The sequence below is a fragment of the Lissotriton helveticus genome, chromosome 8, assembly GCF_964261635.1.
Source record: "Lissotriton helveticus chromosome 8, aLisHel1.1, whole genome shotgun sequence".
In the NCBI taxonomy this organism is placed as follows: domain Eukaryota; kingdom Metazoa; phylum Chordata; class Amphibia; order Caudata; family Salamandridae; genus Lissotriton; species Lissotriton helveticus.
Window position 1 is genome coordinate 428487227 of NC_136069.1, and position 23760 is coordinate 428510986.

The following is a 23760-nucleotide window of genomic DNA, read 5'->3' on the forward strand; positions in this document are numbered from 1 at the left end:
AATCATCTGTCAGCAAGGACTTCTGCATGTTTGGCAAAAAGTGGACTTTTTCCATTAAAAAAGTTTCATTTCAGCCCATAGTCCTTCCTTTAAAATGTACTTGGTTAGAGCAGTTTTGTAGAGAGGAAATAGTCAATCATTTAAGTGGTCAGGTATACAACTTAATGGGCCAAACGTTCTACCGTAATTCATTCCCTACGAAGTTTCACATAAATGAAGGTATGTGGAGTGATACAGTGCAATAAAATACGTTCTTCAAGCAAGACGCCCAAGTCCTATTAAATGTAGGCAGACACCACAAATCAACCTGCAGGTCTGAAGCTTTCAATTTCGACCAGAGAAATATGTGTCTGTTGTTTTGGCGGCACTGCAAGCAGAAGCAATAATTCAACATGCTCTCCTTAGGTTGGTGACGTCTGTAAAATTGAAGCACCCACACCGTTCACTGAGAGACTTCTATTAATTTGACACTCACAACACCCTTTCTGTGAGATGGCGATGCACCCATAGTGTTGCTAATACATGTGACGCCAAATTGCCTTTTACTGTGCACCACTGAATAGATAAAACACACCAAACATGGCGAAGGCTGACCCTGCCTTTTATGCAGAGAGAGCTTTCTGCAGTTATGGCTTAATCGTCGTGAAAAGGAAAAAAGAGAAACATCATTGTCATCACCGGCAGCCTTCAGACTGTGACCTAGAATGTGGGGACAGATTTTCAAGGTCTGGCGCATCTCTGTACATTAGCAGGGATGCGCCAGTAAAGATGCAAACATGTAAAACTACCCTTACGCCACCATGGATGTGTCGCATTTACAATGCGGCGCACCATGGCGCAAGGATAGTCAGATGCGTGTCGCATCTTTTGTCATAAGGGCGGCGCATTGCTGGAGTCATGTCGTAAGTGCGACGCAACTCCAGCAATGCTCAAGGGCGGCCTATACTTAACATGATGCATCACCCCTTATGCCTGCTACAAGCAGGCGTAAGGTTTTGTCGCATCGGAGACGTAAAAGTGAATCACTGCTTCACTATTACGGGGTTTCCTTGCAACGGAATGCCCACCCTGCATACATTATACCTGACACAGGTATAATGTAGCACAGGGCTTTACAATATGATGTTTCTCACTAGATGCCTCACGTTGTAAATCTGTGGCATTGTGGTGCATTGTTTACAACGCCGCTGCGTCACAGAAGTGACGCAACGGTGTCATAAAGATGTCGCAAGGGGCTTGCAAATCTGCCCTGTGGTGCGATCAAAGCTGTGTTCCAGTGAGACTCAAACACCCCACTTGGGACCAGATTTACAAACATTTTGCATTGTGTTTGCATCAGAAAGTGATGTAAACCAGCGCAAAAATGTAAATGTTTTCCAAATTTACATTTGCGCTGGAAAACTGCCTATAAGTAATGTAAAGCATGAAGCAGCGCAAATCGCTGTTTTGCGTTACTCTACGTCAAGAGGGCATTCCATGGGTGGTACATGGGCTTTCTTATGCAACCACCCATGTCTTTTTTACGCAAAACCAAATCTACTAACAATAGTAAACAGGGTTTTACGCCAAAAAATAATTCCCCTTTGAAATGTGTTAAAAGGAGAAATGCTTTTATTCCTCCTCACTTTTCCCACTTTGCATGTGTGCTGCACTGTACAGAATACCCTGAAGTGTGAAAAGTTTTGAAGTTAGTTTAAGCATGATATTTTGTACTGGACTGGCACTCTGCCTGTACAAACCCTATGCACACTCATTCCGACACCCTTGCACCATGGTGCAAAGGCGTGTGCGTAGAACTCTCCTGCATGATTGTGTGCCAGTGCTAGGGAGAGAGCAAGGTAGTGCCATATCTTTGTAGAGATAGTGCTTTCCTGCTCCCTGCCTTTCACACAACGCAGCGCAGTACATTTGGATGCTGTATTGCATTAAGAACACCTTTATAAATCTGGGCAAAGAGTGAAGGGAGTAGGGACTCAGATGGCTTTTGACAAATGCGAACTAGTGTGTCCATTGCAGTAGTAATACGCCTTGCAGGAGTGAAAAATAAATATGAGAGTTTTTCACTGCCAGGAAAGTGAAACTTGGAAGTACAAGTCCAACTTTTTAAACACACTGCATCCTGCCATTGAGCTGTCCAGGGCCTACCCTAGGGGTGACTTATATGTTTTGAAAAAGGAGCTTTGGGCCTGGCAAGAGGTTTAACTTGGTAGGTCGACATGGCAGTTTAAAACTGTACAAATAGGCTCTGAAATGGCGGGCTTGAGATATCTTTAATGGGTCACTTCAGTGGGTGGCATAATCAGTGCTGCAGGCCCACTAGTAGCATTTATTTTATAGGCCCTAGGTGCATGTAGTACGCTTTACTAGGGGATTTAAATATGCCAGTTGTAGATACACCAATGTCACCATGTTTTAGGGAAAGAGCTTAATCACATTAGCACTGGTCAGCAGTAGTAAATGAGCAGAATCCTAAGGCTAGCTAAAATGAAGTAAGAACAAAACATTGGAGGTCTGAAGGCAAAATGTTAGGGGAAACCACGCCAAGGATGCTAAGTCCAACAAAAGCTTGATATGGTTGCAGTAGTGAACAGCAGATAAAGAAACTGCCTATAGCTCTGCAGACAAATACATTTTGGAGGGACTGCAAGAAATATAGCACTGGTCTACATTGATAAAAACCTTGAAATTTCAAAAGTAGAATTAAACATCATTTGGTGAACTACTTGTAGTGTCGACAGACAAATACAAAATCCATCAAAGTCTGAATTGAAAATTCATCACAAGTACAATTTGAAGCTGTGGAAAAGTCATATTGGCTCGAAAGATAAAAACAACCTTATGCTGCCAAGCCGAAATCATGTCAGCAGTGTTCTCTAATAGATGTTAGCGACCCAGTAAGATCGATGTGAGGGGGAAGAGTGGATGATAACATAATCTTGGACCAAAGGTATTGTATTGTATTGTATTGGCGCACCATTGCCCTTTTCCACTCAGGGGGTACCACGCCCATATCAAATGAAGCATTGATCAAACAGGTGGACGTGGAGGCAATGGTTGATCTGACCCCAGACAAGGATGTTGGGAGGTGTGGGGTCTTATGGGGATCCGCTTTTTATAGATGACAATATGGCAGGGAAAAGTTCCTGAGTTAGCATAGGGAAGGTCATCAGTTCCTGTTTTACTACCTGCCCACCATCTTTCATGTGCATGATTGGAATGTTCCTGTCTTCTTGCGGGAGGTGCTTAAAAATGTTCTGGACTTTAGTAGAGAAAAAATTGGCCAGTTCAGTGCAGCAGAGACTTGAGGTGCCCGTTAGGGCTGTCGGGCCGGGGGCTTTCATTAGCTTTGTAACAATGTGGATGATTTCTCTGGGGGAGTTACCAGCCAATACGATCTTTCCCTCATAGTAAGAGGCTTGAGCATTTTTTATTTCTGCTTTGTATTGGCGTACGGCTGTCCTATATTCCGTTTTTTTTCCTTGGGGGAGAAGTCTTTCCTCCACATTTTTTCTGCTTTTTTTGCACTGTTGTCATAGAGTGCGTAATTTGGGGGTATATCACTGGGCCCTGTTCGGGCCAGTTTTCTTCTGGGTTAAAACTTTCAGGAGCACCAGATTGAGTGACCCCTCAATCCAATTGCAACATTTTTTACTAGCTGTTGTGGGGTCAGTGACGGGATTTGGTAGAGTCCTTTCCAGTTCTGATATCCAGTTCTCCAGAGGCAGTTTGGACCATGGTCGGATTTGGGAACGCAAAGGTGTGGCACATGGTGTTGTGTTAAGTTGTGCCCAAAGAAAGGGGATCAAAAAATGACTAACCATGGGAGGGGGATGGGTTTTTTCTCTTCCAAATTTTCCAAGTTAGAAAAGATAGGGTCAAGGAGCTGTCCTTTTTCATGGGTTGCTAGCTAGACCTTCTGAGTCATTTGGTAGGTCTGAAAGTCCTGGGCCAGTTCCGTGGCTAGTGAGGCTGAGGGGTCATTAAAATGCAGATTAAAATCCCTAAGAAGCGTGAAATTAGCAGCAAGACTAGCAAGATTGTCTGCTGTTTCTAGCAAAGTTTTGCCAATTTGGCCTATCACCCCAGGTGGGCGATAAATGAGGGTGCCAACGAATGTGAGGGTAGGTGTGAATTCAATCACAAAGTGGGTGTTCTCGCAGTCTGACAGCGGACTGCCTATCAGGCAGTAGGTCAGGTGATCCTTATAGATGATGGCAATCCCCCACCCTTACCTACCCCTCTGTCCATTCTCTGAATCGAATATCCTAGGGGGAGAGCTTGGACAATATCCGGCTCTGAACTGGTATTGAGCCAGGTTTACTTGAGGAATAAAACTTCAAGGGCTTCGTCATTTAGAAATATAGAAATTTCACTTATGTGCTTGGGCAGGGATCTGCAATTAAGTAGGAATAATTTGTATTCTTTCCCAAGGAGTGGGGGGGGGTCGATATGTATGGACAGTTTAAACTGACACTGGGGGCACTTATCTTGGGATGTCTGAATCGAGATAGAATGTGCACATTGTGGCTCAAGGGTACAATTCAGTCATTTAAGCTGTGCGCAAGTATAATGGTACTGACCTGGGGGAGGGGGGCAGGGGTACTGGCCCCTGGACCCGGTCGGGCGTGGACGGGCGCAGACGGGCTTGCCTTTGGCGTGCTTCTGGCATGCTGTTGGTGCGTCTGCTGCGTGCAACCACTGCACGTTTGGAGGGGCATCTGCTTTTGTAGAGGGGAGTTGAACCACTAGACCTCCAACTCCCACTCAACCGGAAGTGAGTCGGGTCAGGTCTCCCTCCACGCAAACGAGAAGATCTTGTGGTGGACCGGGGAGAATTGCCTTCTGTAAAGAATGCACGTAAATGAATTTCAATTTGTTAAAAACTCGTGAACTTGTTAAAAACTTGTGAATCAGTTTTAAAACATAGCTGTTCAAGTAGCGCAAGATTAATATACACTCAAGGTCTGTTGCTAAGCTCATAAATCAGATTAACAACATGCGTGAATTTGCAAATAAGCACAAGCGATTAGAGCATTACTTTCTGCCTCTACATCAGTTTTCACCCTTACGCGCCCGCTGCACGTTTGGAGGGGCATCCACTTTTGTAGAAGGGGGTTGAGCCACTAGACCGCCAACTCCCACTCAACCAGAAGTGAGTCAGGTCAGGTCTCCATCAATTCAGCATTCCCTCTGTCACTCTTGCTCCTCTCCTAGTAATATTTCTTCACCCATTTTTAATTCAGTTGGACATTTTTCCGGGAGCAAGAAACAAATCTGGTCTTCTTAGATGGGCGGTCAGCTGTCTAATATAATTCAGCCAGGATATCTTATAATTATAGGCACTACTCAAGCAATCCTCAAGGAGATCTCTGTTAAGGTTCGCTTTTTCATTATTCTAGACAGATTAGCTAAAGCATTAATGGTGTGAGTTTAATGTCATCCATTACATAACTAAGCCCCAACTCTTCAAGAATGATAAAATGGTGACTATGAGCGGGAAGACCTAGGAGAATCCTTTCGCAAAATCTATTTTCCTCAACTTGGAGACACCAAATTAAGCAGTAGCCCCATATAGGTGCCCCATACATCAAGACAGGCAGGCACTTACACTTGTATTTTCCAATGGTGCAGGAATGGACTTAGATCCAATTCTATTGGTAACGTGAAAAACGTCCCCTATTGCTTGCGCAAATCTACTAGCCCTAGTGCTCAAACAGGGGCCCCAACTGCACCACAAATCTAAGGTAATGCCAAAATATGGAAAGCTGTGAACCCTTTCAAGGAACCTCCCGTTAACGAAAATAGGTCTAATCCTAGATAGGCGATTTCCCACTGCCATATGTTATGTTTTATTAAAATTTATCTCCAAATTGAGGCCATCCATGGATGACACAAAATTATCAATCTGATTTGTTAGACGAGCGGGGGTCCAAGCAATCAGAACAGCATCATCGGTTTACAAAAAAGCTGCCACCGGGCGGTTCTTAATTCTCGAGAGGTCACGGCCATGGGACATTAGATACTCATGCAATTAGTTAACATGTAATTGAAAGATTTTAGAGGCAAGCGCACATCTTTGCCTAACTCCTCTTTCAAGAATAAAATAATTTGTACAATCTCCCCCAAGGCCATATCGGACTGATGCTCTGAGGTCTTGGTGAAGGGTGTAGCTGTAAATTGCGCCAGTTGCTTTTAGAAGTAATGTAGAGGTTTCTTTAGCCAGTTGTACCTTGAATTACGCGTAGATTCTTCTAGTCCTCGTCGCCATACATTTTGTAGTGATGAAGTCCACGCTGATGATGATTTAAAGATGTTTATTTATAATTAAGCAGTTAAGATGGTAATAAGGCCCCACCAGGAACATCTGACATGATGCTCAGCCCAATGCTAACTGTCATCTCCAGCCCCACAGAGTCCCAACATTCTACAATACATCATCGCTGGAACATTCCACAAGCTGGGGTAGAGAAGGAGATACTATGCAACACATTAATAGGATACCAGAACACTACAAAGGGTTCACAGAACATTAATCAATTCCTGTTCCATCCCTATGTTTCTTAATACAGTCCATAACATTGATCGGTTAACCCAGTCAAAGGCTGAGCTAAGGTCCATGAATGCTAGGTATAATACTCCCTCTTTTGCCACAGTATATATCTGGATTAACAACATGGGATTAAGGCTCTGCTCTATGGTACCTAAGCCTTTTCTAAAACCATACTGAACAGGGCTAATAATACCATAAACCTCTGTCCAGGTCATAAATCTCTTCAGGGCTATACATTCCACTACTTTTACAGGATGATCCAGTAAGGAAATTGGACAGTACCCGGATCTTGGGAACAGTTCTTCTTAAACAAGCATTTGCAATGCAATAGGTCTCGCATTTGCGAGAGTTTAAGCTAATAGTATTTTAAATGACAATGCCTTTTATTTATATTTTTAAACGCAAAACTTTTCTTTAAGTTCACGTGAATCACGTGAGCAAACAAGCACGCGCATTCACGGCCGCACAGCACATCAAAGGGCTTCGCCCAGCGTGCGCTCTGCGGCTTCTCCTCCCCTAACACGCTGGCATTCACGCGCGCACAGCACATCAAAGGGCTTCGCCCAGCGTGCGCTCTGCGGCTTCTCCTCCCCTAACACGCTATCTCAGCTCTCCTGCCCCCATCCGGCTTCCCTCCGGCCACTCTCTAATTACCAACAGCCACCCAATCGCCCTACTACAGCAAGAAGGATGCACTGCATTCTACGAGACCTACTGGCAACGCCAGTGCTTGTTTCCTTGGTTTCTCCTTAAGCACACGTTTGATGCGTAGTACCAACTTATGTTGGTTGTTTCTCTGCCATATGCTGATAGCAAAGTTTAGTTATGCCCACTAGTTAGATAAAACTATCTCAGACAGCTGTTCCAAAAATTGTGATAAAGATAAAGCCTATGTGCCGTTAACACAATCAAGTTATACAAGTCTACACACTAACCTTTGAGAGTAAAAAAGGAATACATGTTGATTGAGCACTGGAGGCATACATGAACTGGAAGAAATGCACACACACATATCTGGTCAATTGAGGTCATTACTGGAAGTTGGGGCCAGTTGTTCAGATAAGGGCATGAGTTGTGTTAAAACCAAAATGGCAAGTGAGAGGGGTATCCTGCCTTAATTGCACGAAAGGTACGTCTCTATACCCTGGACGTGATCGACAAAAATGCCAGAGGTAGGTGTTCTGTCATGGGCGTCACATCATTTGACCCCAATGACAGAAGAGAAGGTGCATCAAATGTCAAAATGGAATACTAATTCTACCACATAAAATGCACACAAGATGATGCCTACTTGACACATAATTTAGCAAATCACATCGCATAATTTGGGCCTCCATTGCCTCATAATGTCAATGGCCTGCATAGAGGGAAACAGAAAATATCACAAATAAGCAAAGCGAATGTATGGCACCCATAAAGTACCGAAGGAGGCAATATAAGGGAACACTATTGCAAATGAAACGAGTAAAGAAAATATAACGGCCCTCCCGAAGTGCGTGCTAAAGTGCCAGGTCACCCAAAATTAATGCAGCCCAGGAGATCGGGTTACACCAATTAAACAAAACTGCACAAATCGTAAAGCTGTTTACTCATGAAAGCCTTTCAAGTGGCCATCGAACTGTCATTTTATTTTGAAAAATGAATGTAGGTTTGGCCTTATTTTTTGTTTAAGTCTACCCAAAATTACAATATCACTGGAGAGGGGTGAGGAGTTGGCCAAACGGCTAGGGAGCACGGCCTCGGACCTCCAGTGATCCTGGGCAAATCACTTATCACCCCGTGCCTAACAAAAACAAGTTAATGTTAGATAAAAACAAGGTTACCCCCCCTGGCCTTGAGCTTTAACTTTCCTACTGCCTACAATGGCACGGATGATTTCTTCAATAAAACAAGTCCGACTTAAGTTGTCACAAACGATGTGAGGCAACTTGGCAGCAAATAACTTTTCTGGCACTTTATCATTTTAATGCTCTATTCCTTAGGTCTCCCACCCTTCACACTTACTCCCAAACTCTGATTACGCAAAAGTTAAACATTAAGGTGTAAATCGTATACAATGAAACATGACGTATGTAATAAAATACTAGCACCAAACTACGGCTACCAGTGTAAAACGGCAGGAAAAAAAACTTTTACAATCCCAAAGTAATTTTGGGTTGTCTGAGCATTCCACAGCAATTTGGAAAGAACGTTGACAGCAGCTTCAAAATACTGATTTAATCTTAGTTTTTCTTTTAAATGAAATGTCAGTAAATGAAAAGCCAGTATGTACCTCCTGAATGTTCTCTGCCTTTTGCCCCTTTAGTACAGTTGAAAATGTTATGATGATGATTACGTCGACAATGCTATCATGTACTATTCCTAGGCTTCACATTATCAACCTAATGCATTCTGGAAGTTGTAGTCTTTCATTTTAACCGCTCCACATTAACTACACACACTTGCAAACAATCTGTACAAGGTAGGAAGCCCTACTACTGTTGCCTGGTGACATGGTGCCAGGTGAGCACCTTTCACAGTAAACAACGCGCTGCGAGTTCAAGATATAAACACTTACGTTTCCAGTACGGGGCGGGGAATCTGGATGTGTTTTACCACAACCCGAATCCTCCAGTCGGAATGTCGGGCTTCGGACACGGTGCCCGTGGGGCCCTGGCTGATGGTGAACATGACTTCCAGCTTGGATTGAGGGAGAAACGGAAGGGAGCTGCATATCGTTCCGGGCAAGTTTGGGCTCTCCCCGCCAGAGGAATCCGACGCATACGATGAAGTTGAATTCTTACCACTCTCCTGGCTCCAGTTCATCTTTCAAACGGAGCCGTGCTGGGTAGTTATGCATGTACTTAAGGCTCAGGGACCAGAATACATTTATGTACACGTCCACTACAGCAGTGTCCAGCAAACCCGGGTATCCCTCCTCAAACTGAAGCGTGGTTCCCGGTCTGCTTTTCCTGGAACAGACCAGCGAAACCGAAAGCGAAAGTGGCCATCCGATGTGTCTCTCTCTTGTTTTTCAAACTCTCCAAACCCAGCCAGTCTTCTTTGTTCTTTCAAACAACCAGAAGAGGCATTTGCAACAAGAAAACAAGTAATTGTTTGCAATCACGGGTAAAACATCCACACACTCGTGCTCTCTCTAAGCAAATTTAAACAATTTAAACGCAAGCTAAAGCTTATTTACATGCAGTACTAACCAGGAAGTCAGGCATCCTTGCCCGTGACATGGGCGGGGCCTGTGACGCGGCCGGAAGAGGCCGGTGTTGGTCGTTGATGCGGGGCTCCCATCATGGAGGGAGAGCCCCGCGGTAGAAATGATGTGAAGATCCAGAGAAGTGCCCCGCGTGTGGAGATGCGCAGCAGAAAAGGAGCTCAGCGAGGCGACGCGACAAAAGAGCACGGTGAGTGGAGGGGGGGATATGTGTGTCTGTGTGTGCGCGCGTGTGTGTGCGCGTGAGCCCCGTGAGTGGTGGGGGAGGGGGGTGCGTGCGTGCGTGTGTGTGTGTGTGTGTGTGTGTGCGTGCCTGCCTGTGTGTGTGTGTATGCCTGGGGGGGAGGGGGGAGTGTGTGCGCGTGGGAATGTGTGTGCGCATGCGTGACTGTGTGTGATTGAGAGAGGCTGCGAATGCGAGGCAGGGGAGGTGCACGGCACCGTGCGCGCCCTCGAGGAGGAATCTGAGACAGCGAGGCTCGTGCCTGAACGCTGTCTCACATTCCCCCGAACACACCGGCAATAGGTGCTTCGCTGCATCGCGCTCGACCTAAAAATAGGCACAATGATACCTGTGTGCCATGTACTAGGTAACTTGAAATACGCAACGGAATAATGGGGTTAAATTAAAATAGATGCCCAGATCTCCAGCTTGGCCTTAGAGAGATCCATCGGGACACCATCCAGACAGAGTGCCTTATAGCCTGAAATTTGAACTATGACCACATACATTTTTTCTAAGTTAAACACAATGGTGAGAGAATTACTAGTAAAGGAATATTTGTCATGAGTTAGGTGTTTGAGGAAAACAAATGTAATTAAATACCAAAGCTTACTCGGTAACCCTAGATCCCTAGATCGGTAAAACGGTAACCCTAGATCAAAATAACCAGGATAGTGATAAAATCCTAGAACCTCGTACTAATATAACAACTTTAGAAGTAGTACAGGAAGAGCACCTAGCAGGGGATCCTACAGAACAACTGAGGGGGGCAATCACGGAAATCTTCGAATCATATCCTGGAACATTGCTGGACTAGCAGCTAAATTTGAATCTCAGGAATGGCAGAATTATATTAAAAACTTTCAAATTATATGCCTCCAAGAAACATAGGCGGTCGACCCAAACTTGTATAGTTTAGAGGGGTATAAATGTTTTGCGGTGCCAGCCACTAAGTCATTATCGGGTAGAGCGATTGGGGGATTGATAATGTATGTAGATCTTCACATGCAGGGAACTTGGATTACTCATAATTGGAACTCACGGAATATACAAGCTGTGGGGTTTCTTTTTAAAAGATTCAACATTCTTTTAATAAACTGGTATAATGCCGTAGGCACGATGGGAAAGGGGTCCGTTGTTAAGGATCTGGACTCCTGTTTAGAAAAGTTGGTTTCCTCAAACAAGACGCCAAACCCCCCCAGTATAATACTCACGGGGGATTTTAATTGTCATCTCTGTGATAATTTAAAACCATTCAACAGAGATTGGTCAAGATGCACTGTAGCAAAAGGGCCACATTTTGTTCATGTAACTGAGGGATGGGACTTAGAGAAATTAACAAAAAGGCACAACCTGGACCATACTATGGACCTTGCAGAGTTAGGTGAAAATGGAGACCTCAACCCAACATTCAGAGGCAGAGGTTGCCAGTCGTATATTGACTTCATTCTAGTCTCACCCCTCATAAAGAGAAATATTAGTAACATGGCCATAGATGCAAGCATCTTCAGTGACCATAACCCCTTGACCCTTGTACTCAAAGGTTTTGATTTAAAAAAATCTACAAGGAGATCATATGTTATGGAAAAGGCAGTGGATCAGGGAAGGAGGATAAAGTGGGCAAAGATAGATGGAGATAGATTTTACAGAAACTTAATTACAGAGGGACTAAACGCCATAAATACATGTCTCGACCCCCAAGTGGAAGGAGCATTAGTGGTTAGCGCATTTGAAGAAATTGCGCGCCATGTGGATAGTCTATTAAAGACTTATAAAGATAATAAAGTTCCTTCCACTCCGCGTTGGGTTGACTCTGTTTGCACTAAGGCGCACAAACAACTTAAACTTAGTCTCCACTCTAAACCTAGAGATAAGCTTAAAATTGCACAACGCAGAACTGAATATAAAAAAGCACTGAATGGTCGAAAAAAGAGTTTACAAATTCAAGCTTGGGAGGACCTGAGGGAGGCAGCAAAAAGGCGAGATACCTCGGGATTCTGGAAGTTTATTAATACCCCATGCTTCCAGGACCCAGGAGCACCTAAAATAATTAACACGATCTTACCTGAACAGTGGCAGACCCATTTCCAGAGCCTCTATAATTATGCAGGGCACTCACTTCAGGGTGAAGGACCAAGGTTAATTCCAAATACAAAACTGGACTTTTGCCTGGAAGAAGTGGAATTGGCAATAGTGGGACTCTGCAAGAATAAAGCACCTGGCCCTGATGGGATACCGCCCGACCTCTACCTGAGCAACACAGATTTATGGGCCCCACTGCTCACGAGGGTTTTGAACGAGGCTGTGGTGGCAGGACTGCCTCGCTCTTGGTCAACAGCAACCATAGTCCCGATCTATAAAAAAGGGAATCGCGATGACCCCCAATGTTACCGCCCCATATCCCTCATAGACGTGACAGCTAAAGTACTGGGCCGTGTCATTTTACATCGTCTGCAGGAATGGGAGGAGGAGTATCAAGTCCTGACAGATGTTCAATATGGCTTCAGGAAGGGTAGATCCACCTCTGATCAATGCCTGAACCTGTATCTCCTGACAGCAAAATATACCATCGCTAGCAGTGGGACCATATATATGGGGTTCATGGATCTCTCCGCGGCTTTTGACCGTGTAAATAGAGAAAAACTTTGGTCGTTATTGTTAAGTCTAGGAGTGGATCAACCCCTTGTAGACGTTCTAAAAACTCTACACTGGAATACGTCTGCAAGTGTGAGATATAACCAAGAGGGAAGTAGGACTGACCCCTTTTTATGCACCAGTGGAGTGAGGCAGGGCAGCATCTTAGCGCCCTTCCTGTTCTCTATATATATTAATCTCCTGGAGAAAGAACTGCTTAAATTACATGTGGATACACCCCAAATTGGCCATCGAGCGGTGCCGGTATTACTTTATGCCGATGACGCGGTATTGTTAGCCAGAACTCCATTGGGATTACAGAAGCTGATTGATGGTTTTGTCGAATTTATGGCCAGACTTGATTTATCGACAAATTTGGAAAAATCATACATCATGTCAACAGGTGCAAAAGACAAAGGGAAATTTACCTACAAAATTGGGTCACACAAGATTGGCCAGGTTAAGATCATTTCATATCTTGGTGTGCTGTTTGACGATCAACTGAATTTTAACCCCCTGGTGGAGAAACACGCATCAAAGCTGGCGGCGTCAACAGGGGCCATCATGGGGTACGGGAGAAGACTGGGAAGATGGTCCCCAGAGCAAATTTTGAACTTGTACAGATCAATTTGTTGTGCCAAGGTCACATACGGAGCAGAAGTATGGGGTTTTATAGATAAAAAGTTACAACAGATCCAGGTAGAAGAAAACAAATTCCTCAGAAGAATCTTGAAACTGCCACAGAGCACTCCGGCCTATATTATTCATGAGGAGGTTGGAGAACCTCATATTGAAGACCGGAATTAAAATAAAACCTCTCCATGCCTGGGTTAAAATCTGGACTAATCCAGAAGCGGCCCTTACAAGACAAATTATAAAAGACTGTCTGAAACGTAACAAAGGGGGTCACATACCCTGGCTAAAGTATATAAAGGACACTCTGGAGGTAATTGGCTGTAAAAATTTCTACACAGACCCAGAATCCTTAACCAGTCAGAACAAAGCCATGGTTAAAATACTTTTTTCAGACTGGTCCCTTATGACTAGGGCTGAGATGGAAAGACATAAACCCACTGTTTTATCCTATTGTCAGCTAACAGCGAAGCAAGGAATGGAACCATATTTGAGGGTCATGCACAATGCTCAGGATCGTTACCATATGACCCGATTTAGACTAAATATGCTTCACCATTTACTTGCGGTCCCTTCTGGGTTCACTTTTACAGTGGAGGCGAAGGGTACCTGCGGCTACGACACTAGGTCTCCGCAGGATACCCTTCACTTTGTTTTGTTATGTCCCCTTTATTCCGCCCCAAGACGTAAATTTTTAGTAGGGATCCTGAAAGAAACAAAACTAAGACAAGCAAAAAAGGCTCTGAGATTCCTGCAGGAAGCCGCAGATGCCCATACGTTGCTTTGCATTACAAGTTTTATCCGGGTTGCATTGCGGCTAAGGAACACTAGAGAAATAAATGATTTTAATGCTTCCTAAATCATGTAATGTAAATTCCTCTTTTCCCTATCTTTATGAAATGCGTTTTTAGCCAAATTGTAACTTTTTTTTTTTTTTAATGTTTTTATATGTGTGTATATTGTGTATGTGCTTTTATGGTGTCTTTCTAAGTGCCGAATAAAGATTTATAAAAAAAAAAAAAAAATAATAAAATTCCAAAGCTTACTCAAATCAATCAAATAAATTTCATTCATAGTTTTCTGTTTCATATTGTTAAGGTTAATATGATATACAACCTCATCTATAAGAATATGTATACCATTTGTAATTTCATCTGTCACATCAGGGGATGGCAAAGAGTGTAACACATCATGCAACACCCATGAAATTCACCGAAAAAAAACATTTAAAGGTTAGTTCAGCAAACACATAACTGAACACATCCCGAAATTTACCAGTTATGTTGTGCAACTCACAATTCACCACATAACACACACCCCTTGTGCTCAGTACACACCTTAGCTGATGGTATGTTGAAAAAAAGGCTGTCTGTCAAGAGATATACACTGGACTGGGGGAGAGGGGTATGAGTTATACTAGTACTTCTGAAACTCCTTTGAGGACACGACGATGTCAGTGGGAGAAAAGAGCAAGAATCGATTCGGTGAAGAACGGGGCATGCCTTATTGGTCATACATTCGTACCAGGTGACTTCAGACTTGCTAACCAATGTCTGTTTCTCCTGTGCTTGGGCAAACATGAAAATGGAATTAATTTTGGATTTTGTGTTTAAGAGGCTTGATGGCTAAACCCAATTGTGACTCACAAATTATATTTTAGGCGTCATTCATTTTTGGATGCTAGAATGCATTTTGTTTTAAGATTATGCTTTTATCAAAAAGTTTCTATTTGCTACAATTCAACATATTCAATGCTCCCCACCTCCACATCCTTACCTTTCTTCAGTATGGGGCCTGATAAACTCTCCACGCCCCCAGAATGTTTATTTAAGTTCGAAATAGTACTGATAGTGAATCATTGTTTTGTCTGTAATATCTTTGTAGGCAGACTAAGTATGCCCTACTGTAACTGCAACATTGGCTTATTTTAACCAAATATTGTTACTTAGTACCACTTTCAACACAGAGGGGTCTATTCATGAACTAAACTGGTGAGTACATCTACACATGCAAGATTACTCTTATACTTTTCTGTAACTTTACTACTTTTGGAAATTCACTATTCAATTTACGAATTGTAAAGTAACTACAGCCAAAAAAGAAGCAGTAGTAAATCCCATGCCCAGCCACTAATACTGCAACAACCTCCTATAAAAAATAATGCAGGAAGGCATATAAAATAGAACCCCATGAGAAATAATTTTATATCAAAATTATTTATTTAGACTTTTAAAAAATATATTTATTTCATTGAAAGTTAAAATTATATATATTTAAATATTTAATGAGAAAATATTTTAATAATCTTTTTCAAATTTAAAAATAAATGTAACTTCAGTTTAAAAAATATAAAAATAATTTAAGTTAATTCTATACGTAACATTTTGTAAGTTTCAATAAATAATAAGTACATACAAACATTTTACTTTAGGTAGCCATTTTTTAAATATATCTTTAAAAACTCATTTTTATTTACTTTTAAGTGTTTTAAATTATAGGCACTAATTTGTTTTAATTAGTTGTACCTAAAAGTATGCAGTGCCTGATAGTTCCAAAGACCTACTTGACCCAACCAAGACTTAGAAAGAGGCCTTTTTTCGTTTCAATACCAGCAGAAAGTGCCCAACTTTTTTAATGTGATAATCAATAGGTTACTAGGTCAGTAATTGGTGACTGGCAGAACAGTTTTCCTGCTGACAGCCGGAAACGCAAAAAGGTGCATGAAGAAAATCAGTGGAACTTATACTCACTTTCCCCTGTCCCAAATGACGATATATGATAAGCTAGCTCCAATGGGCACATTAGGATGGCGGGCGGACTCTGTCCGCCCGCCATCCCGTCGTACAGAGGGACCGCCCACCATAAGGGCGGGGGTCCCGTGCCTGCCAATAGGATGCACCCGCCACAGTGGCAGGCACGCTCCACCCCCCGGAGTCCTTGGGGGCCCGCAACGGGCCCCCCATCAGACTCCGCATGCCTTTCAGGCATTCCTAAACGCACACTGTAACATGGCTGGAGGTGTCTGAAAGACACTGCCACCATATTACAGCCTTTCCGCCCCGGTCGCAAGTGGACCTGGGCGGAAATGCGGCGGACAGTCTTTCTGTCCGCTGCAGACCCCCAGCCATAATAATATGGCGGGGGGTCGTTTCAACACGGATGGCGGGCGGATTGCCCCCACCGGGCCAGCGGTGACCAACGCTGGCCCAGTGGGGGCAATCAGCCCGCCATCCTAATGGGGCCCAAAGTCTCTGGTATATTTATAAGATCAAAACACAAATGTGCAGGCTCTGCTACATTTACACATGAAAAAGCAATGTGATGCCACATCACCACATGTCCCTACATACAATCAAAACAAGGAGTATGGTCACACTTTGGTAAGCGTAGGACCACAGCCCTACATGCCCTGGTGCACCTGCCTCCAGGATGTTCAACCTATTATGCATACACATGTTTTTGTGAAGCCATCTCCAGAATCCTGGCTCGCCTTTTGTTGCTCATATAGACCACTTCCCACAAAGGCCTCTGTGTGCAGCCTCCTCCACAGTACATGGTTATCATCTAATGCAGAAATAGATCAGAGTTCAACCACCTCAAAGGTACAAGGTCCATGTCAGTACCATGCATGACCAAGACTTCCACAGCTCTCTGTGTGCACTCACCCCACATACTCATCCTTTGCTACACATATTTGACCAGACCCTAACAGCCTCTTTGAGCAGCATTTTACGTAGTGGGAACCACCACAAGCCCCTGGTGCTAGTATGTGCTCCCTCCATGCTTCTACCTACAGCCATCCCCAGGTCATATGCTCATTCATGCGGTGCACATTTACAACAAGATTCCCACAAATCTATGTATGAGGCCCCCTCCACTGTGTAGATTCGGTATACAGTCTTTACCCTGCGGACTTTACCCCACAAGACATCACCATAAATACCATGGAGGTAAGTACCACACAAGCCCTTTTTTGGTACTTTACCACAGAGGTAAGTTTTTCTTTTAAATGTGAAAACTATTGTACCATTTAAAACATAGAGATTTAAGGGTTAAAGGATAGCTAAATGTTAAAGCCAACGTGGTAAAGGTAAGGGAGCATAGACGTAAAGAGAGGTAAGAGGTTTTTAAGGGTCGGATGGCTAGTGCTAAAGAGAGGTACGTTTTTTTAGGTTACAGAGGTAGGTAGTTGTAAAGAGAGATAAAAGGGTTATCAGGGTTGAGGGGTGGGTAGTGGTGAAGGGAGATAGGGTCTTTTAGAGTTCAGGGGTGGGTAGAGGTAAAGGGAGGTAAGGGGTTATTAGAGTTCACTGGCGGGTAGGGCTAAAGGGTGGTAAGGGTTTTTATGGTTTAGGGGTGGGTAGAAGTAAAATGAGGTAAGGGGTTTTAGGGTTTAGAGGTGGATAGAGGTAAAAGTAGGTAAGGGTTTTTTAGGATTCAGGGGCGGGTTGAGGTAAATAGAGGTAAGGAATTTTATGCATCATCAGTGTGCTGAGAAAAAGGAAATTAAATGACTTTTATGATTCAGGGGCAAGTAGAGATAAAGGACAGAAAGGAGGTTTTACAGTTCGGGAATGTGAAGAGGTTAAGGGAATGTCCAAGACCAAGACAGCCGAGCGGTGCCAGAGACCTCTCGAATATGGTAAAATCTTCTGATCTTTAGTGAAGTATTACATCTGGAAATGAAGCTGCACTGATCCTTGTGGATCAAACCATGGAGGCAAGAGAGCAAACACTCCACTAGTATCTTACTCAAAATCTATATTCGGGGTAAGAGTCAAAATAGGGCAGAGATGTTGATGGAGAGCGGTAATTTCTTCTGGTAGTTTCTCAATGCAAAACCCTCATGCTACCTCTAATTTACCGCTCAAAAGGTGTTGGGCCCTTCACACCATGTATTACCATCAGGAGAATTTAAATAAAGATGAACAGTCAAAATACAATTATTATTGTGAGCCAATAAAGAGAGTTGTTGATTATTTTAAAGGGTTTTATTTTCTAGTCAAAAGTTAAGTTTTTCTCTGACCCTTTATTCATTAGTAAAATATCAATTAGGTTACAGAATTTGGAAAACAGGAAAAATATCAATAATACAGAACACATTACAGTCTGCATATAAGCATTACATGTAGTTATGAAAAATGTGGCGCAAAAGTCTTAAAGAGTTTCTAAGAAAAATAGTCTTGCAAAGCTAATCAGTACTTAAATAGTTTGCAAAAATATGCTATTAAGAGAAATAAATGCATAAATCAAATAAATCTTTTCAGACCTAATTAATTAGTCAAAACATAACTTAAAGTTTAGCATTTAATCCTATCCTGATCCACTGCACTCTCTGTCTGTCTGTGTCTAAAGAGGAAAGCAGCCCGCCCTTCACAGGCCTCAAAGGAATGTGGCATGAAGTGCCAAGATATGACGTGGAAGCCAGAAACCTCCCCCTGACACTCCTCGGACGCTAGCCCGCCCTTCAGCAATCTCCCGGGACGTTTCTCGTACCTAACCCATAGAAGCCAGCTGAGCTGAGAAAAAGAAGAAGTGCCAGCTCATATCCAGAGAGGACAGTATTTATACCATAATTATTGGCAGAGTACACAAAGATGTAACATTTTTCAGTAAAACCTTTACGTGATTGGTCAGTCATGATGCATGAGGTCACACTTCCCTGGCTCATTCTAAAAAACCTGACTTCACTAGTCTTAACAAAAGAAGCATACATGAATAACTACATTTATAAACATTTGCAACATTTACTAGGAAAAATGTTTCAATCTAATTCATCCTTCCTTCCTTCTCAGCGTAGTCAGATGGACACTTTTAACTAACACTGGTACATTGGCAGAATCACAAGAATGTATAAAGTTCAAAGTGTCCTTGACTCCTTTAGGAAAGCTGGTACAGTCTGCGCATGCTCTCTTCTCTTTAATGCAAGCCATAGCCTTGCTGGATTCACAGGCAGCCATTTAATTGTAGGCCCAAAAAATAAAACAAACACAAAGATAATATTAATTTTATGTAAATCAGCCCATTATGTTTCCCTCCCTCATACTAATACTCCTTATAAATGTTTACCTAGCCAAGCTATTAGTGAAAAGCAGCTTTTCTATTATTTATGACAACATGCAAAATAAATGTGAAAATAGCATTTTCATGCTTTTAGTGTAACATTTAAAAGCACACACAGTTAATATAGCGCACACTGTTAATACAGCACACACAACAACATGCTTTAATGTTTTAGATAGCTTTTCATGCAAACAAGCATTTAGTCCCTTGTGTCGTGTTTGGTGCATTATTAATTCACACACATTATAAAAAGAGGTGTTATTAACTGAAAATGTTTATCAAAATATGCAACATGTCAAAGTCTATTAAGACAGGAATAATACATCTAGATTACATGGATGAGCTGGGAAGAGAGAAACACATTCAATGAATCTTCAAAGGTAAAAAGGCCACTTTTCTCTACACTGTAAAAACACATGTTAATGCAGCACAAGCATTACAGACTAAATAGGCCTCACTTTCATGTTTTTCATGTGCCATGTTTTTAACTTGCACCAAAATGTGCGTGGCAATTTAAATGCAGCCTGTCTGAAGCACAAAAATAAAACAATGCATGACTGCAGATGAAATCTGCTCCATCAATCCACCCTTCTGATAATTCAAATCATAATAAAATGATTTATAATTAATCACACATATTTCATTTCACAAGTGACAATTTTTTTTTTTTTTTTTAATTGCAAAAGCTGAGCATATAAGAATGTTACTTCTATTTCTAAGGCAAACACAAGTCTGGTCTGTAATCAGATCATATATAGCCAAGCTCAAATGTTTTAGTGCAGAGATCTGTAAGTAGCTTCTTGGAACAGTTAGTCTTCTTTAAAATAAGTAACTAAAATAATAAAAAAGGAATTCAACATGACAGTTTCAGCATTTCTTTGCTCTGTGTCATCAGCTTGTCATTAGTATGGCTCATACTTTCCATGCAAATTGGACTACTTAGGTGCTGTGAAACTCTGACAGAGCACCATCAATCCTTTGCACTTTTTCAACCAAGGCCTTTCACTCTTATTTTCACTTTGATCAGATTCAGATGTTTCACCACAGCATCTCTCAGATCAAAACCGTTGCACCATCCATTATGCAGATCTTGTGTAGCAGCTGCAATCTGGTGAGAAACTGCCCACTGTACATCAACCAGACCTACACAGCAATGGCTAGTGTTCTCCTCAGTGTTTTCCACAAGTGCATTTGCATATGCATTTTCAAGCCACTTTAGTGTTGCTGAAACACAGTCTTTTGCAAAAGGTAACTCTGTGCTGCCATTGTGTTGCTTTATTATGCGTGACACTTCAGGCAGATGGCTACAATCCATTTCTTGTCCAATCTGTTGTTCTGCACTCATTATCTTTGAGACCACATTATGATCTGATTTCAGAGAAACTGGCAATCTATACCTGGGCATCAGTCTTTGCAATAACACATTTGCCACTTTGCAGTTGTCATTTTTCTCAAAAACAGTTCTGATACAACCCTGTTGTGCTGCTTCAAAAACATTTTCTTGAGCCTCTTTAAATTTAACTGTGAAGATTCCATAGAATGTACATGCTAACAGAACACAAATTTGTGCAACTGAATTAGCATTTCTCTCTCCCATGACTACAGTGACTCCCAATTGAGCAGATATACTGCATGTTATGGTAAGGGCAATCAATTTCGAATTTTGGGCTGGGGTAATTACTAAAAGCCATGAAGCTTTGACAACATCATGTACAAGGAGCACAGCATGTGCTGCTTTTAATGTGTCACCTTTCAAACATGGGCCATCTACAAAATGGACATTGTTGGGCTGACTCAGATGTTCATCCTTCAAGTCTGAATTTGGCTTTATGCATATTTTCATGATATTTAGACACTCATATTCATTTTCACCATAATCCAATTCATTTGCTGACATTTCTGTGAAGTTAGGGTCAAAGGTCATTGGGCAATACATCACAGACCTTTGAAAACATTCATCTTTTTGAAATAGCAATGAGAGAGCGCAGCCCTCCCTCTCACTGCAAATTAGTGTATTTTCTTTCAAATAAACTTTCATTCCTAGTGCTTGGGCGCGCCATTTTTTCTCTTTCAACTCTAGGAATGCTTTTGTGCAGTTGTTGTCCAATGGAAGCGGATCAGACACACCTGAGTGTGTCAGCCTCAGTAAAGGCTTAGCCACTAGGGAAATGTTTAGTAACCACTCTCTACAGCAGCTAACCATTCCCAAAAATTTCCTGACTTCTTTCTGAATTTGAGGTGAATTCATCTTGGAAATTATTTCCACCCTCTCTGGTGACACCTTTCTACCTCCCTTTCCAATTTTGTGTCCCAGACATTCATCTTCTTTTTGACAGTACTCCTGACTATTCTCATCCAATGGCACTGTGACATGAACTTGGCAAAAATCAATAAAAATAAGCCATTCTTCACCACATGGAATGTGAAAAAATATATTGGCTGGATTCGGTACCACAGGACAACATGGAAAAAATATGCTTTTAATCTCCTGCACTATTCTGTTCCTTTTATTTGGTTTCTGTGAACCTGTGATCAGAAAGTTACATAAACTTCCAATCAATTCCATCAAAAATCCTTTTACTGGTAAAATTCCTGCAACTGATTGTGTTCCTGAATACGTGTCATCTGGTTCAAATTTTAATAAGACATGTTCTGCACATGTTATTAACCTGGCATCCTTCTCTGTGAACTCTCTTATTTCTGTATTTAATATTTTTTCCAATGCAGAAGGTAATTTTTCAACTGTCTTTTCTGAAAATAATGCTACAGCTGTCTCTTGTTGGGCCATTTTAAAATGTACATCCTCATCAGGAATCTGAAAAATAACATTATCTGGTGTACAGTAATCTGAGCTGCTTACTTTGCAAAATAATTGTTTTTCTGCTAGGCCTGAGTCACAGACAACAGTTTTGCAGTTTTCCTCAAATGGGCCTAATTTTGGTGCACAATTTTCTAATACTGGGTTTGTAATTTCTTTCTTTAAAACTCCTGCAACTAAATCTGGACTTCCCACTGCCTTCACAATGGAATTGGTAAATTCAGAACTGTGAGTGTTAAAATTCTCATTTGCAAAAAGAGCAACCTGTTGAACTGGATTCTGATTTTTTCTCAGGAAATAATTCCCATTTGCTCTGGACAACCTATTTAAATTAATGTTAGCATTTTCCATATTTTGTGGGACCATCTGTGCTTGAAAAATTCCTGCCATAGTGTAGTGTAGTTCCTATCTTCCCAATAGGCTCTGCGCATTGGAATAATACCTACAGCAGTAAAGGCCTAGGCCAGACGTTAACTAGGTCTACTACTGTCGATACTAGACTTAAGTTTTGGGTTTGCCAGCGTAGCTCAGAGTTCGCTAGAAACTTTCTCGAATGTTCAAGGAGGAATTAACTTCCCTGATTAGACAAGAAGGGATTTAGTTTCTGACAACCATAGAACATGACAACTTTGCTCTCCCCTAATCAAGAGTCAATCTCGAGAGTCGTGTGAACAAAAGGCAAATTATTTTACTCAGTCAGTACGTGCATTCTTAGTCTCATCAGAATGTAGAGAAAAGGAAGAGACGGGCGTGTTCAATAAAAAGGTGTTATTTATTGATCAGTCTCTTTTCTCGTACAAGAGAAATGGATCGATATTATTGCAATACTTATAGTTAAGTAAAGTGCATACATTAAAAGCAATAGTATAAAGTAATACTGTAAAAACATTGATATGGTTTCTAAGCCATATGATGTTTTAAAATGAATAAAGTATATTACATACACATATACATTTGACTAAACGTACTCAACTGGTGTTTCTAAATACGCCTACCCCGTGTACCTGACCTAAGTCTAATGCGTGGGCGGGAATAGAAAGTTACAGTTTAAGTTAAGTTTGTTTTTGCCAAGTGAATAACTAAAGAATTCTCTGTGAGGGGTTATTCAGTTCTGTACCTGGAAGTTAGGATGAATGAGGAATGGTATCTCTCTCTCTGGTCTCGATATTCCAGGCGGCCTGCGAGGGCTGCCCAGAAACGCCGGTGCTGGATTCTCGGCAGGAGAAAGCAGCACGTCTCTCAGCGCGTCAGAAAGGCGGGGCTGCTGCCAGCGGGGTCTGCTCTGCTCTCGGCTTCGGCAAGTATGGCTGCTCCGTCTCGTCACCACGCGTGTGTTTGCATATGGCAAGATCGGTAATATTTATACCTTTAAGGTGCCGAGATTGACGTAAGGATGGACATAGATACGTCAATAAAGATGTCATACGACTTGCTCGTTAGCACATTCTTTTACTAAAGTTCTCGGTGAAATCAAAACAATGGCCGCAGGGTTTTACCCAGGTTGTCATAGGTTTGATTTGTTATGAGAACTCCGTATGCCTTATCAGGGGCTGGAGGAATATCGCTTGTCTAATTAGATCGCAAGCGTTATGACCTAATCAGATAACACGTTCCTGTGCCGTAGTGTGACT